We start from the raw sequence: 15,476 nt of genomic DNA on the forward strand, positions 1-15,476 counted from the left end.
ACATGGATCACAGATTGCCAACTGTTTTTATATATTCTTAAGAATCTTCCCAAAGCCTCTCCTTTGGGGCTAGGCATGATGTATGCTCTGGTTTGAAACACAGCACCAGATAGGGTACTAGCTCTGGTCTACAAATGGGCTTCTCTTGTCTGACTTATAAGCCATAAGTTTTGGCATTAGATAAGGAAAGCAGCTGTAGAGAAAAGGAGGGAGAGGACATATTAAAGGCATATGCCAGGGTGTTCCCAGAACTGAAGGAGAGCTTCAGGGGACGCATAGATCTGTGGACCTCAGGGACAGGCCTCCGGGATTCTCTCCTCATCTTCTCTCTGGATGTCATCGGCATTCTCTCAGGTTCCTCCATGAGATGGGGGACAGAACAGGTGGTAGTTGTGATATACCTTTTCAAGTCATGATTCAATAGCAAAGGGAGAACTTTCCTTCAATATAGAAAATTTCAGATCAAGATACTGATTAGATACTGGACTAATCCCTAGTGGCCAAAGGGCTACTTTGATTGGCAGCCCCACAGGATCCTGTGATTGGAACAGTTCTCCAGAGGAGGAGTATTCTTCCCAGAGGGAATGAAGATCCTGTGGAGGCCCAAGGAGCAGATCCAGCCACCTTATCCTGTGTGAGGAGCTCTGGAATGCGTTGCTGCTTTCCAGGATAGCTCCCAGGCGGGGAGAATCCCCTTCCACTGCCCACTCATGGACAGCATACAGAATGACTGCAACAGCTGGGCACATCAAAGGACACTGTGCAGTTGTCCATGACCTCATATGGCTATAGGCCTTTTATAAACAACATGGGAAGATGGCTGCTGAGGGAGAAGGAATCTTTTCTGATGTGCACAGTTCATGTTTCTTTGCTTGGCATAGCCAAACACCAGTAGATGGTATCATCTGTGCTGTGAACAGATTCTGATTTTGAACTCCATGCTCTTCTAGAGAGGCACAGTCCAAGGACCACAGTCTGGCCTGGCTTTTCTTGCTGCATGGGGCTTCCTGCACATACATGCTTCTCTCCCCCAGCACACACACACACACACACACACACACACACACACCCCTCCTCATCTGTCTTATACCCAAGACTTCCATGCTATAGAACTCTTTCTATTTTGCAAGAAGTGAGTTCAAGCATCTCTGAAAAGCTAAGAGGAAGGACCTCTTAAATCCTACTTCCTTTAGTTACACATACCCTCCAATGTCTTCTTGGTGATAGAAGGAACACAAGCTTTGGATTTCCTAAGTCTATTTTTCTGTTTCCAATGGTATGCAGACCTCTGAAGGACCCTACCACTACAGAACAAGTAGATCCCCAATGAACTATATTTTTAGTGTATTACTGGGTTCACAAACTTAAGGAAAATCTCCAAGAACCATCCCACCCCACAGAAAAGGGAGCTGAAATTAGACCTGGCAGCAATGAACGGTAAATACATGGAAATGAGGGACTCTGAGTATCATAAAGAGTATTACTAATCCTTTAACTGGTGGCAAGATAGGGTTACAGAACCCTACATTAAGCCGGGACCCTTGGAGAGAGCTAGGGTATTCTCAGGTCAGTAGGACCCCTTGGCCCTAGAGGTGGATACAAATCCTCTCTGGTAAAAAGTGTTTTCAGGCCAGGCACAGTGGCTCACATCTGTAATCCCAGGATTTTGGGGGGCTGAGGTGGGCGGATCACAAGGTCAGGAGATCAAGACCATCCTGGCTAACATGGTGAAACCCCGTCTCTACTAAAAATACAAAAAATTAGCCAGGTGTGTTGGCATGCCGCTGTAGTCCCAGCTACTTAGGATGCTGAGGCAGGAGAATCGCTTGAACCTGGGAGGTGGAGGTTGTAGTGAGCCGAGATAGCGCCACTGCACTCCAGCCTGGGCAACAGAGGGAGACTCTGTCTCAAAAAAAAAAAAGTGTTTTCAATTTAGGCCCACAGAACTCCTACATTTTAAGATCAAGCAAATATAATAAGGAAGCAAGCCACCAGAAATTAGTGGTAATGAAAACAACTAAGAACACATTTAACACCCAAGGACTGCAGATATTAGAGCTGTCAAATACAGATTATAACTATGTATGAAATGTTTAAAGAAGGAAATGATGAACTCACAAAAGTGAATAAGCAGTAAGACATTATCAGAAATTATCAGGGAGATTTGAAAAGAACCATATAAAACTCTTAAAAATAAAAAAGGGTTTTTGAAATGAAAACTCAGCAGTTTAGATGCAATTGAAGAAATAGTTCGTGAACTGGAAGATATAACTGGAAAATTATCCAGAATGCAGCAGCACAGTGAGACAGAAGATGAAATAATGTGAGAACAGTTAAGAAACTTGGAGACTAGAATGAGAAAACCTCACATGTCTGAGTGGAGTCCCAAAAGGAGAGAGCAGAGAGAATGGAGGAAAGACTTGCTTTTTTTTTGAGACAGGGTCTTGCTCTGCCACAGTAGGCTGGAGTGCAGTGGTGTGATCTTGGCTCAATGGCACCTTGATTTCCCAGGTTCAAGAGATCTTCCCACATCAGCCTCCTGAGAAGCTGGGACTACAGGTGCACACCACTACACCAGCTAATTTATCTTGTATTTTTAGTAGAGATGAGGTTTCTCCATGTTGCTCAGGCTGGTTTCAAACTCCTGGGCTGAACTGATCTGCTTGTCTCAATCTCCCAAAATGCTGGGATTACAGGCAGGAGCCACTGTTCCTGGCCAAGGAAAGACTTAAAAAGATGATGGCTGAGAAATATTCAGAATGATGACAGACATGAATCCTCCAATTTGGGAAGCACAGACCAGGTTTTTTTTTTTAAAAAAAGAGATCCATATACACGATAGTAAAACTGCCAAACTGAACGATGAAAGAGAGAGACAAGAGATAGATCACCTACAAAGGAATGGCATTAGTAATAATGGGCATCTGAAAAGAAACAATGGCAACCATTACACCATGGAATAATAGCCATCAACTTGAAATTGTGAATACAGAAAAAGGTTCTTTCAAGAATGAAGATACAGTAGAGATATTTTTAGATTAAACAAAAACTGAGTCTATCAGGACAGGGAATTCAGCAAAGTAACATCTTTGGAATTAAAGTGATCCCAGAAGGTCTTTCTGAGATGCAAGAAGGAAAAATGAGCAAATAAAATGGTAAAAAAAAATGTAAAAACATTGTCTTTATACAATAACAACAAAACTATTATTATTAATTTTTATTATCATAACTGGCAGGGCTAACAAAGGGCAAAAACTAAAATACTATGCAAATGCCGAGAGTCGGGGTTCAGAGTTAACATGTCCTGAAGTCCTTGTATTGTTATAGAAGGGGGTTAAGATAATCTCAGAGTTTGTTAAGTTAAAATGTATATAAAGTTTCAAAGTAAACCTCTAAAAAAACAAAAGTAGAGGTATAAATCCCAAATCAATAGGGGTAAAAAAAATGGGATTTAGAGAATAAGAACCTCCTGATGATGGCAGAGACAGGCCATCTGAAGTGGCCACTGCCATCACGCTGGCTGCAGCAGGGAGGTGCAGCTGCAGACCCAGGCCTCCCACTCCACGAAGAAGGCAGGAGCCCCGCCCTCCCAGGCACAGCTGCAGCTGCCCAGACCTGAGGCTGCTGACCCATGCCTCCCACTCAGGGAAGAAGGCAGGAGCCCCACCATCCTGGGCACAGCTGCAGCTATCAAAACCCCAGCTGCAGACCTAGGCATCCTTGCGCTCTTGGGGGCCTGGGAAAGCCCCCTTGCCCTCACAGGCTCAGAAGTGCCTGCCCCTGAGACCTGGCTTCTCCCTGCTGTTGGCGCCTGCTTCAATCTCAGAGCAAAGTTAGGGCAAGCCCGGGCACTGTTGTGGCCCAGCCAGGTGTGTACAGGCTCAGGGCAGTGCTGACATGCCAGCCCCCTGCTGCCTCTTCCTCCTCTGGACTTTGGGTGCCAATGAGCACAGAAGGGAAGCCAAAGGGGTGTTGAGGGCAGCTCAGTGCTGGCCTGCAAATGCCCCTTGGCACCTACAACCTGGGTGCCATGAATGGCAGCAGGAGGCAGACAGGTTTCTGAGAAGAAGGGAGCAGGTCCACAGTTAGGCCCTACCTTTAGGCCAGGGAGGGCCTAATGGCTGGGTTTGGGCTGCCGGTACCGTGGACAGGAGTGGGAACTTATGATGCCTTTTCTGGGCCTGCCCATGGCTGTCCATGGACCAATTGGCATGCACTTCCTCCTCTCTGAGGCCCATAAAAGCCCTGGGCTCAGCCAGAGTTGAGCATATATCAGGACGACCAGCTGCAAAGAGGAGCTATCCACTCCAGGGCCCCCTCACTGCTGAGAGCTGCAGAGATGACTGACGCCCTGCCTGCAAAGAGAAACCACCCACTCTAGGGCCTCCTCCCTGCTGAGAGCTGCACAGATGATGGAATGACCAGCTGCAGAGAGGAGCTACCCTCTCTGCTAGGAGCTGAACACTCGACAGGACATGCTGGCTGCAGAAAGGAGCTGCCCTATGGGAGACTGAGCTGTTCTATCACTCAGTAAAGCTCCTCTTAGTCTGGCTCACCATTCACTTGTCTGACTACCTCATTCTTCCTGGTTGCAGGACAAGAACTTGGGACCTGCAGAATGGCAAGGCTGAAAGAGCTGTAATACAAAGAAGGCTGAAACATGCTCCTTGCTCTCTATGTTGTGGGAAGACAGAAGGAGAGAAGAGCTGTGACCCCTCAGGGAGCCCAGACCTAGGATCTCCTCGAGCCAGGGCTGTGACTCCCTCTTTGAGACCCTGCAGTTCCCAGCATCTCTAAGCTTCTAGGTGCCACCACGTTCCCCAGTGCCAGACAGGGAAGCTACCTGCACCCAATCCAGCCACAGCCTTGCAGAGAGCAGGCACCCATGCCAGCACCTGGAGCTGCCCGCTCTGCAGTAGCAGCCAGCATGTCTGACTGCACAGTGGCGGGGCCCTGCACTGGCTCACACACCCCTTGCCACTCCACATCTGACTCGCAATCTCCCTTGGAGGCGTGGGATCCAGCCTGGTGGTATGAGCTGAGTGCAGCCTGCCAGGGCAAGTGGGCGAAGTGAGCCCATCAGGCCCAAGCAAAACTTGGGCAAAGGCGCCACCAGCCACAGGTGTCTGGCTAGAAGAGCGACACCCCAGAGATCCTGAAATGCTGCCACCTTCAATAAAAAAGACTTTCAACCAGTCAAATTTTTAAAAAGCAAGAAAGGAAGAGAAAATCATTGAAAACATGGAAATTGAGAAAACAAAATAACAGAAACAAGTTTAAATATATTGATGTTCCCATTATATGGAAGTGGACTAAACTAATTGGCAAAAGGACACAGACATGGTCAAATACTTGGAGAAACTTAAGCTATATGTAGGCTGCATACAAGAAACACACATAAAACATAAGCACTTTGAAAAGTTCAAAGTTAAAGTATGGTAAAGATAAACCTGGCAAATACTAACCAAAAGAAAGCTGGAATAGATATCATGTTATCAGACCAAATGTGTATTTAGGGATGGATGAGGTCACTTCATGACAATGGGTCCGTTCACCAGGAAAATACAATTGGTAAAGCTGCACCTAATAAATTAACCTCTACGTGTATAAAACAAAAATTGACAGAATTACTGAGAGAAATGAACCACCATAGTAGGATATTACAAAGCAAGCCCCTCAGTTATTAATAGGCCAAGCAGAAAAATATATAATAAAGATTATCATTTGAATAACACAGTTAACAAGCTTAATTTAATGGGCATAAAGAGAATATTATTCTACCTTTTACCATCTCTGTGAACACAAGCAGGTCACTGGACCTGTTTCCTCATCTGCAAAGCAGGGACGACACTATTTACAGTGTTTTTGTCAAATCTAAAGTGTCATTGGCAATAAGACTTACCATGATATTACGTATCTCTAGGCAAGGAAGAACTCTGCCAGTTAAATGCAGGCTGCCAATTCTAAGTCCCATCTCAATTTTAGAGATATTAAAATGTAAAAAAAAATGTGACTTAGGATCAATTAAATGCTGCATCTCATATGAACTGCATGATGGTTAAAATGAGATGTCAGTAAAATACCAGACCCATGCTTTTCCTGCTCTCTATGCCTCCATAACTGCAGGCTGCAAGCAGGTGAAGGTAAACTAGGGGAGAGCATGGTACAAATCTGAAGTGAGAATGTTCGTTTTTAGCTTCCACACATCCTTTTGTGTTCTAGACACCCGCACCTCAAAAATAACCTCAAAAGTTTCCTTAGAGGGAAAATTAAGTCAGAATCACAACAAAGTGATAAGACCACCTGCTCACCAGGTCAGTAGGACTGGAGAAGAGAAGGGATGTGTGAAGAAAAACACAGGATGGGGAGGCTGGCGTCAGATCCGCCCCCTGTAGCAGCAGTGATGCTGAGAGTGGGAGTTGCATATATTCCAAAGAGCAGGGCAAGAATGAGGAAGGCCCATGGTGCAAGGCCGGGGAGGGTCAGCCTCAGCTCTCTCCTGCCCTAGGCCTGGGCCTCTGCAGCCTGCAGTGAGGCCTGCGGGAATAAGAAGGTTCTTCAGCCAGCCCACCGCTTAAAAAAAATGGGGAGAAGAGAGACTTCAAGGAAAGTGATTGGAGACAGGGCATACGTCTACTTTCTAAATGGATGAAAAATTCAGACTACTAAATGTAGCTCTGCCGTTTTCAGCAGAGGCATTTTTAGTGTTTTAATTATATCACTATTTTTGAATGGCTTTAAATATAAATACTCTTCACTACTTTGTGAAAATCAGGTTTTTTTGTTAAAATCCTTTTTTAAAAATAAATTTAAAAACAAAGGAACAAAAACAAATAAGCCTAAAACTATCTTTGACCTGGAGAGGCCTCTGTCCCCTTGGTAAACAGATCTATAGGCTGCCTGTCTTTCCAAGGCCATCGAAATGCCACCTCCAGACCTCTGATTCCCAGCTGGAAGTGCTCGCGACCCCTCCGACCTCCAGGAATGCTTGCATCTCTCTAGTGGCACTGGTCACTTATCACCTCACCCAATTTGGGTGTGTTTGTCCCACCAAAGACAGTAAGATCTTTAAAAGCTCTGAATTCCCTCTCTCCACCTCCAGCCACTCATAGCACTAGGTGTCAAACAGTGAGTTGCAGAGTGAATTAATCTGGGTGGTCACCGAGGAACAAAGTATGCTTTTAGGAATTCTTTACAAAACTCACATGGTTTTTTTTTTTTTGAGACAGAGTCTCTCTCTGTCACCCAGGCTGGAGTGCAGAGGTGCAATCTCCGCTCACTGCAAGCTCTGCCTCCCGGGTTCATGCCATTCTCCTGCCTCAGCCTCCAGAGTAGCTGGGACTACAGGCGCCCGCCACCACGCCTGGCTAATTTTTTTTTTGTATTTTTAGTAGAGATGGGGTTTCACCATGTTAGCCAGGATGGTCTCGATCTCCTGACCTCGTGATCCGCCTGCCTCAGCCTCCCAAAGTGCTGGGATTACAGGCGTGAGCCACCGCGCTCGGCCCAAAACTCACATGTTTCTATGACAGGGATTGACATTGATTAAAAAAGAATACATTTGTTGGTAGCATATTTTGTTTATTGTTGCGAAATTATACAATAATACAGTTAAAATTCTCTGAAGTAATGGCCATCACCTCTCTGAAAAATGACACCAAGCATTCAACATTTTATCTCGTGTTTTAGTTTTCTACGGCTGCTTTGAAAAATTGCATTGAACTTAATGGCTTACAACAACACACACTGATTATCTTACAGTTCTGTATATTAGAAGCCCAGCATTGGTCCTGCTGGGCTAAAATCAAGGTTGGCAGGGCTGCGTTTTCTTCTGGAGGCTCGAGGGATAAATCTGTTCCCTTGCCTTTTCCAACTTCTGGAGGCCGCCCACATTCCTCGGCTCTTGGCCTCTCCCTCCATCTTCAAAGCCAGAATAGTGGGTTGAATCCTTTTCACACAGAATCACTCTGACTTCCCCTTCTGCCTCCTTTTTTCCCACTTTTAAAGACCTTTTGATTACATTGGGCCTACTCAGATAATCCAGAATATTCTCCCCATTCCAAGGTCTTTAACTTAATCACTTCTGCAAAGCCCACTTTGCCAGGTAAGATAACATATTGGTGGGTTCTGGGGATTAGGATGTGGCATTTTGGGGAGGCCATTATTCTGTCTACCACACCAACTGGCACACTTGTTCTGTGTGTGTGTGTCTGTCTGTCTGTCTGTCTGTCTGGGGTAATTACATAGGGGCCTCAGACCTTTGAACTGATCAGGAGAGTATGTAATTTGGGGTGAGGGGGTGGAAGTGGAATTCTGCCCATTGCTCCTGGCTGCCCAGGACTGGGGAGAAGGAGGTATGGATGCGGCAATGGGACAGCTCTGGCAAACCTGCCAGGCACTGCTGAGTAACCTTTTTTAGAAAAGTTTTAAAAATGGGCTAAAAAAGCCCTGGCTCCTGATCCAATTAATACGTATTAGCATTTAATTAGTATTTAATTTAATTGATATTTATTAGTATTCAAAATCAGGAGCAGTCCATCCAAAACCACAGCTGAAGAGCTGGCACACTGCAACCATTCTTCCATGATACCAACAACAATGAAATCTCAGGGTTAAGGGTGACCCATTAAATAAATATGTTTTTGCAGAAGAGGCTTTAGAGGAGGCCCTTTCAGCAGTTTGAATCAGAAAGTGCTGAAGTTCCTCAATCCAGTTTTAATAGCAGCAGCTTCCTTAGCAGATGTAGAAGAGGCCCTCTTTTCCTTCTTGGGATTGTTAAATCTACATTGACAAAGCTCAGACCCTGGAACATACATGGCTGTACACACAGTAGGTGCTTGAATAGCTGTTGAGCTGAATAATCCAAAACCTTTTATTTCTAGGCTATGAGTAAATACAAAATGATTAGATTGGAAGCAATTTGGTGCTATCTAATAAGATTTAAAATGAACATATCCCTGACCCTGCAGTTCCACTTCTTGGTATCCATCCTAAAGAAATATTTGCATATGTGTGTAACGATGTACATGCAGTGTGGTGGAGTTTGCAATGGTCACAGATTAGAAACAGCTTAAACGTCACTTGAGGAATGGCAAAATGAATACAGTACATCCATACTAAGCAACTTAAAAAAAAGCTACATCTATATGTTTGAACATATTATGCAGTGAAAAAAAGCAAGTTTTGGAACAATATGTATCAGTGTGATTTCTCCAGAAATTATATATTTTATAATCTATATACACAATAGAAATGTACATAACATAGACTCTTTCTCCCTATGTTTCTGTCTCTCTCACACACTCTTTCTCCATATACATGACATAGAGATTTCTGGAAGCATAAACAGCAAACCGAAAAGAGTTGTTATTCTGGGAAGGGGCTGGGATGGTCTTGAAGGAGTGTGGGTTGGTAAAAATGGATTTTTACCTTGACCTAGGTTGTGTGATTTTTTTTTTTTGCAACAAAATGTGCTTAAGTGTAATGAAAAGTTTTATATATATATATATATATTTTTTTTTTTTTTTTTTTTGAGATGGAGTTTTGCTCTTGTCATCCAGGCTGAGGTGCAATGGCATGATCTCGGCTCACTGCAATCTCTGCCTCCCAAGTTCAAGAAATTCTCCTGCCTCAGGCTCCCAAGTAGATGGGATTATAGGCACATGCCACCACGCCTGGCTAATTTTTTTGTATTTTTAGTAGAGAAGGGGTTTCACCATGTTGGCCAGGCTGGTCTCGAACTCCTGACCTCAGGTGATCCACCTGCCTCAGCTTCCCAAAGTGCTGGGATTACAGGCATAAGCCACCATGCCTGGCCAAAAGTAAAATATATTTTAAGTTAAAAAAAAGGAACAGAATGAAATAATTTAACATTTTAAGATAATATCAAAACTGATTATCAAATCTATTAAAATGTTACACAACACAACAATTAAGACTGAAAGTTCAAAAATATTTATTTGGATTTTGTTAAAAGCATATGTGAATGTGTGCATATATGTATATATTTCAATATGTATCTAATTATATTTATATACATACTACATCTACCTATTATTTGCCATATCTATCATCTATAAATACTATATATCTATCTATATACTACATGTATCTATATATACTTAAAATAAAATGCATAAATGCTGCTTTGGCTAAATCATGGATAAGTGTGTCTTTTTAAAAATCATTGTTCTTATTATTTATAATGGCAAATTTATCTCCTATATGATCATGATTAATTTGGTAATTGAATACAATTTGCCTTTTAAATAATTCAATTAACTTTAGTAAATTAAAAAAGTTTACTGACATAGTTGCAAAATTAAGAAAAACCTAAAACACTGCTTTACATTATGTAGCATCCCTTTAAATGAAACCCTTCCAAGTGTGAAGAATGTGTTACGGTTTTATCAAATGAATAATCTTTGGGTAGAAAAATGGATCCAAATCATGATTTAAACTTTACAACCACTACAATCTTTCCATTTGAGCAAACTCCTTTTGGAAACTGAGATGGTAAGGGTGTTACCTCAGACCCCTGGGGATATCCCAGGAAACCAAAGCTGCTCTAAAGGAATTGTACAAGATTGACACCAACAGGAATTCCGTTCCAGACTCTGTGAGACTGTAGATTGGGTGTTTAGTTCCACTGAGAAAAGGAGAAGCCACTGGGCTTTCTATTTACTGAAAAACCAGTCCTGAAGATCCTCAATGGTCTGTGCGTGCACGGAAGTTGCCAGAGGTGATCAAATCTTCCCCTCACCCCGCAGGGAGCAGACAGCAATCATGCACCTGCCGGTTAACAGATAAGTCCTCCATATGCGGAGGCACTCGCCCAGATGTGCAGAGGATCTGAGCCGGCCCAGTCCCTCCCCCATCCCCGCAGAACAAAGGGCGGTCATTTCCTGCTCCTCCCAGAGTCAGAGACATGCACACGCCTTCCATCACAATTAACTCAAGAATCTGAAACACAACACAAACCGACCCGCAACATGCTCAAAATCAATGCTGTCAATATCCAGAACGAGGACACCGAAAAAGCAACACAAAACAAACCTATTCAAAGAGTAAATACTCAAAGCAACAGGGCTCCAGTCAGACATACTACAAGGTCAACACATTCAAGACAAGTTCAAGTACGGAGCGCTTTATAAACTGAAGAGCTGGCTGTTCTCCCAGGGGTGGCAAAAGTAAATGCCTTCAGGGGACAGGTAATGGAAAGGTCTATAAGGTAATAGAGGGTGGACCTGTCATGAACTGGACCATAGGTGCCCCTGATAAAGACTTCAAATGCAATTTTTCAAAATTTCAACTCCTGCTACATGATTCTTAAACAGAGAGTTGACAATCAGACAGATAATAAAACAGAATTAAATATAGGTTTAGGGTGGATGAAATCTAAGAGTCAAAATCAGAAATGTCAAAAAGTCCACATAGGGTGAAAGGCAGGGCAGTGATCCTAGCTTTCACTGTTTGAAAAGATAGTGATCATCTGGTTTATACCTTCAAAGGCAATAGCAAAACAAAAGCTAAAAGAAATGGCTTATTAAGCTCTAATATGGGGGATTCAGATTAGTCAAATCGGTTCTTGACATAAGTAACTATCGAGCTGGATTACAGTAGGATTGCCACGTTCGCTCGGATGGCTCAAAGTAAATGGAGCCTCTGAATACTATAGGTGTGGCCTTATTGTAAGGCAAGGGGTGGACCAAATGACCTCCCAAGGTCCTGATTTAAATATGTCTGTATAGTCCACTTTTGGTTATCCAGCCCAAAAAAGGAGACAGTGACAAATCATCCAAAGCTGAAGATAATAAAAAGTTATATTTGCCTTTGGAATGTATTTTGGTACTCAGATTAGAATGTCTTTCTGATGCTCTGAGAATTCAGAATGCTTCACAACAGCCACAAAGAAAGCCTGACCTGGAGCTGGGAGACTGCCCAATTTTGCCATCCTGTCTTCTGTGTAACTCTTATTCTTTGCTGGGGGTGAGCAATAAATATCATCTTTCAGAATAACATCCAGCAGCCTAAGCTTTCTCAGACAGAGGCTGCTTGGCTCAACCCTGCCCTAAAAGAAGAGACAGGGGTCTCTCTAAATGGCTGATTTCACATCAAGACCCAGGATGGTCTAGTTCTTGTTTCCAGAGGATGACTCCAAAGTCCTATAGAACCCATATAAACAGGAAGCTACACAAGGTTGAGACTTCTAAACCTTGTAGTCAGTGCAAATGATGGTCTAGCTTCACTACCACAGAGGACACAAAGGCACATTTCTTGAAAGAGAAAGAGAAAAAGACTTCACTGAAGAGGAAGATGAAATGAATGCCCAGCACTTGGAAAGAAAGAAGCTGAAGGCTCAGGAGGTGCAGGAGCAATCCCCTGCACATCAAAGGACTGGCGGGATAAAGACCTGCACACAGAGCCCACATTTACGCACAGGGCTCAGGGAACTGACCTCAGCGACTGGGCCCGTGGGGGCACATATCATTCCCTTTGACCTGGAAAGGATAGGGAAACTGAAAATTCTGCTACCAAACAGCTCTGCTTCTTCCCAAATAGACCCAGGCCAGCACCAGCCCTGGGGCCAAGAACTTCTCTGCTAGTTCTGTTCTTCGCAGCTGAAAGATGAATCGTGAGGAGAGCAATGCAACCTGTGCCTACTATTTCAGCATGCCTTTGAGAGAGATGCTGTGGAAAGGAGCAAAACGATAGCAAAAATAATGGAGTATGCTGTAAGAGGCTCTTTGCATCCTCCTTTAGGGGGTGTGCTTGGCCCTTCGCACCCTTTCTTTCCTTCCATCTGGAACCATAGGAAAAGAGTACAACAGAGCGGGGGGGTGGGGGGGGTGGGGGGGCACCTAACAGGTCTCCTGCAACAGCCAGGGCAGAAAGAGGGAGAGCCAGACCATGAGAAGCAGAGTTGGCTGCTCATTGTAGGGGCAGGGGCTGGGGGAGGAGTGCAAGGTACTGAAATCAGAGACAGCTTTGCAGTGGAGACAGGCAGAGGCTTTCCATGCTCTGAGAGGCTTTCCATGCTCTGCGATCTGGCTAGCTCCTTCCAGATGTCCAGGTCCCAGAAGGAGAAGAAAATAGGGTGAAGACACTTTCTGTTCATATCTCAGGTCTTACTTTTTTTCATATTAACTTGAGGGAATACAAGAGTATACCATCTTCCAAGATGAAAGAAGGGCGTAATAGTAGCAACTTGGGGGGCGAGGAGGAGGAGAGAAGGACAGTTGCCTTGCCATTCTCTGTCCTCTGTCAGTCCCCAGGGTCTATCAGGGGAGGCCAGGGTCACCAAGTAGGAGGCAGGGAACCATCCAAACAGAACATCTCAGAGATGCATCAAAGTCCTTTAACCAGAGATTCTGGCAGGGTGGCACATGGCTCTGGGAGTCAGGTTGGGCATGGATTTAGTGAGGAGGGTGTCTCCCTGGTTCAGAGAGCAACTGGACAGTCACAGAACTCGACACAGGCAAGGCTGATTAACTGCAACCCTGCTCAGGTCATCCCAGGTAAAAAGCGTCATTATAATGATTCCGTTTCTCCTTTTCTGTCATATTCAGCTCTTTAGTTTTTTCCTTCTAAAAGCCCAGAGCTGTACTGTCCAATTCAAATGTGGCTATTTTTAATTAAAATAAAAGAAAATTTAAAAATTCAGTTCCTTGGTCACACTAGCCATTTCACATACTCAGTAGCTACATGTGGCTGGTGGATTCCATACTGGACAGCACCAACACAGAACATTTACATCATCACAGAAAGTGCTTCCGGACAGCACGCGAATCTACATCTAGAAGGCCTAGAATTGAGTAACTCTACTCTTTGCAGGGTAGAAGAAATGAATAGACAAAATAAAAACTGTACTTTACAAAGAATCTTTTCTATACATCATCACCACTAACCGTCATGACTACCCTGTGAGGCAGGCCGGTAGATTTCAATATGCCCATTTTATTTAGATGAGGAAACTGGGTCTGTCTAAAGTAAATTGCATAGGGTTTATAGATACTAGGTTGGCTACAGTTAGAATTAAAACCAGGTCTTCCAATTCCAAGGTCAAAGCTTTCTACTGTTACATGCAACTGCTGCAAATAATGTTACCCGCCAGTTACTTTAGCACTACCAAAAAAGCTCAGGCCTCCCAGAATGAGGTCGACAGGCCCCTGTAGTGTTTTTATTGATTGACTGATTTTTGAAGTGATAACGAAACTTTGTACAGTGTAGTTTGGCCGCTGTAGAGTTAGGAAGCCTAGGGGTTCAGATCCTGACTCATCTACTTACTATTTACTTAGCAGAGAGCAAGTTGCTTACTGTCTCTGAACCCCACCTTCCTTTTCTCTCAATGTGGATGACAATACATTTACTTCATAGTGCTGTTGGGGATGAAATAAAATGAGGGATGTGAAATAAGATGATGCATAGTGCCTGGCATATATTAGTGCTCAGTGCACAATCTTGTTTTTTTAGATGGAGTCTCGCTCTGTCGCCCAGGCTGGAGTGCAGTGGTGCCGTCTCGGCTTACTGCAACCTCCGCCTCCTGGGTTCAAGCAATTCTTGTGCCTCAGCCACCTGAGTAGCTGGGATTACAGGCACGCGCCACCATGCCCAGCTAATTTTTGAATTTTTAGTAGAGACGGGGTTTCACCATGTTGGCCAGGCTGGTCTTGAACTCCTGACCTCAAGTGATTCACCCATCTCGGCCTCCTAAAGTGCTGGGATTACAGGCGTGAGCCACTGCACCTGGCCCTCAATGCACAATAATTATCAATGGTGACTGGCAGAAATTTACAATGCACTGTCACATGCAATAGCCTATGAAGGCTTCAAGACAATAAGCCATTACAGTTATTTCCCTTTTTTACAGATGATATCTCTGAATCTCAGTGAGTAAGAGACTCAAGGCCATACAATTAGAACATTTACACCTTAGGGCATGAACTCAGGCTATTTGGATGCGTAGTCTTATCCTTTTTTTGCAACCCAGTGTTGGTTTTCAGGAGAGAAGGGAGCTGTGGGTAACAAAGCATGTTCAGCGGAGGTTTAGCTAACCCTCTTAATTTCCACCTTCTCCCCTCTTTGAAACGGTTAATTAATGTTTTCTTAGTCTTATGTAACTGCTGTGCAAAGGCAGCTTTGAGCATCCCCTTCTACCATAATTGTCACCCTTAAGCCCTTCCTGTATAGAGATCCTAGAGCCCCACTGGTAAAGAAGTAATATCTGCATAATCAAGTTGGCTTAAATATGAAGAGAAGAGAGTGCCTTAAAGCAGAGCATTCCAGTTTTCTCCCTGAAAAGCCTGTGGATCAAATACCCTTCTTCCAAACTTCCTTCCATCTTGACTCACTGCAGTAGCAAAAGGCAAGGCCACAGCACCCCAGAACCCCAGCTGAGCCCAGCCAAGCTGCAGCTGAGCCGCAGACAACCACAGACCTATGAGTGAGAACGTATGCTGTTGCAAGTCACTGGGGTT

At 44.0% G+C, this 15,476-nt stretch overlaps 1 protein-coding gene across 6 annotated transcripts in view; it reads right to left on the bottom strand.

Annotated features, from left to right (window-relative positions):
* Nucleotides 1-15,476, bottom strand: part of CRTAC1 (cartilage acidic protein 1) — a 168,214-nt gene that overhangs the window by 132,971 nt on the left and 19,767 nt on the right. The window lies entirely within an intron of this gene.

Source organism: Pongo abelii, chromosome 8 (genome assembly GCF_028885655.2).
Source record: "Pongo abelii isolate AG06213 chromosome 8, NHGRI_mPonAbe1-v2.0_pri, whole genome shotgun sequence".
In the NCBI taxonomy this organism is placed as follows: Eukaryota; Metazoa; Chordata; class Mammalia; order Primates; family Hominidae; genus Pongo; species Pongo abelii.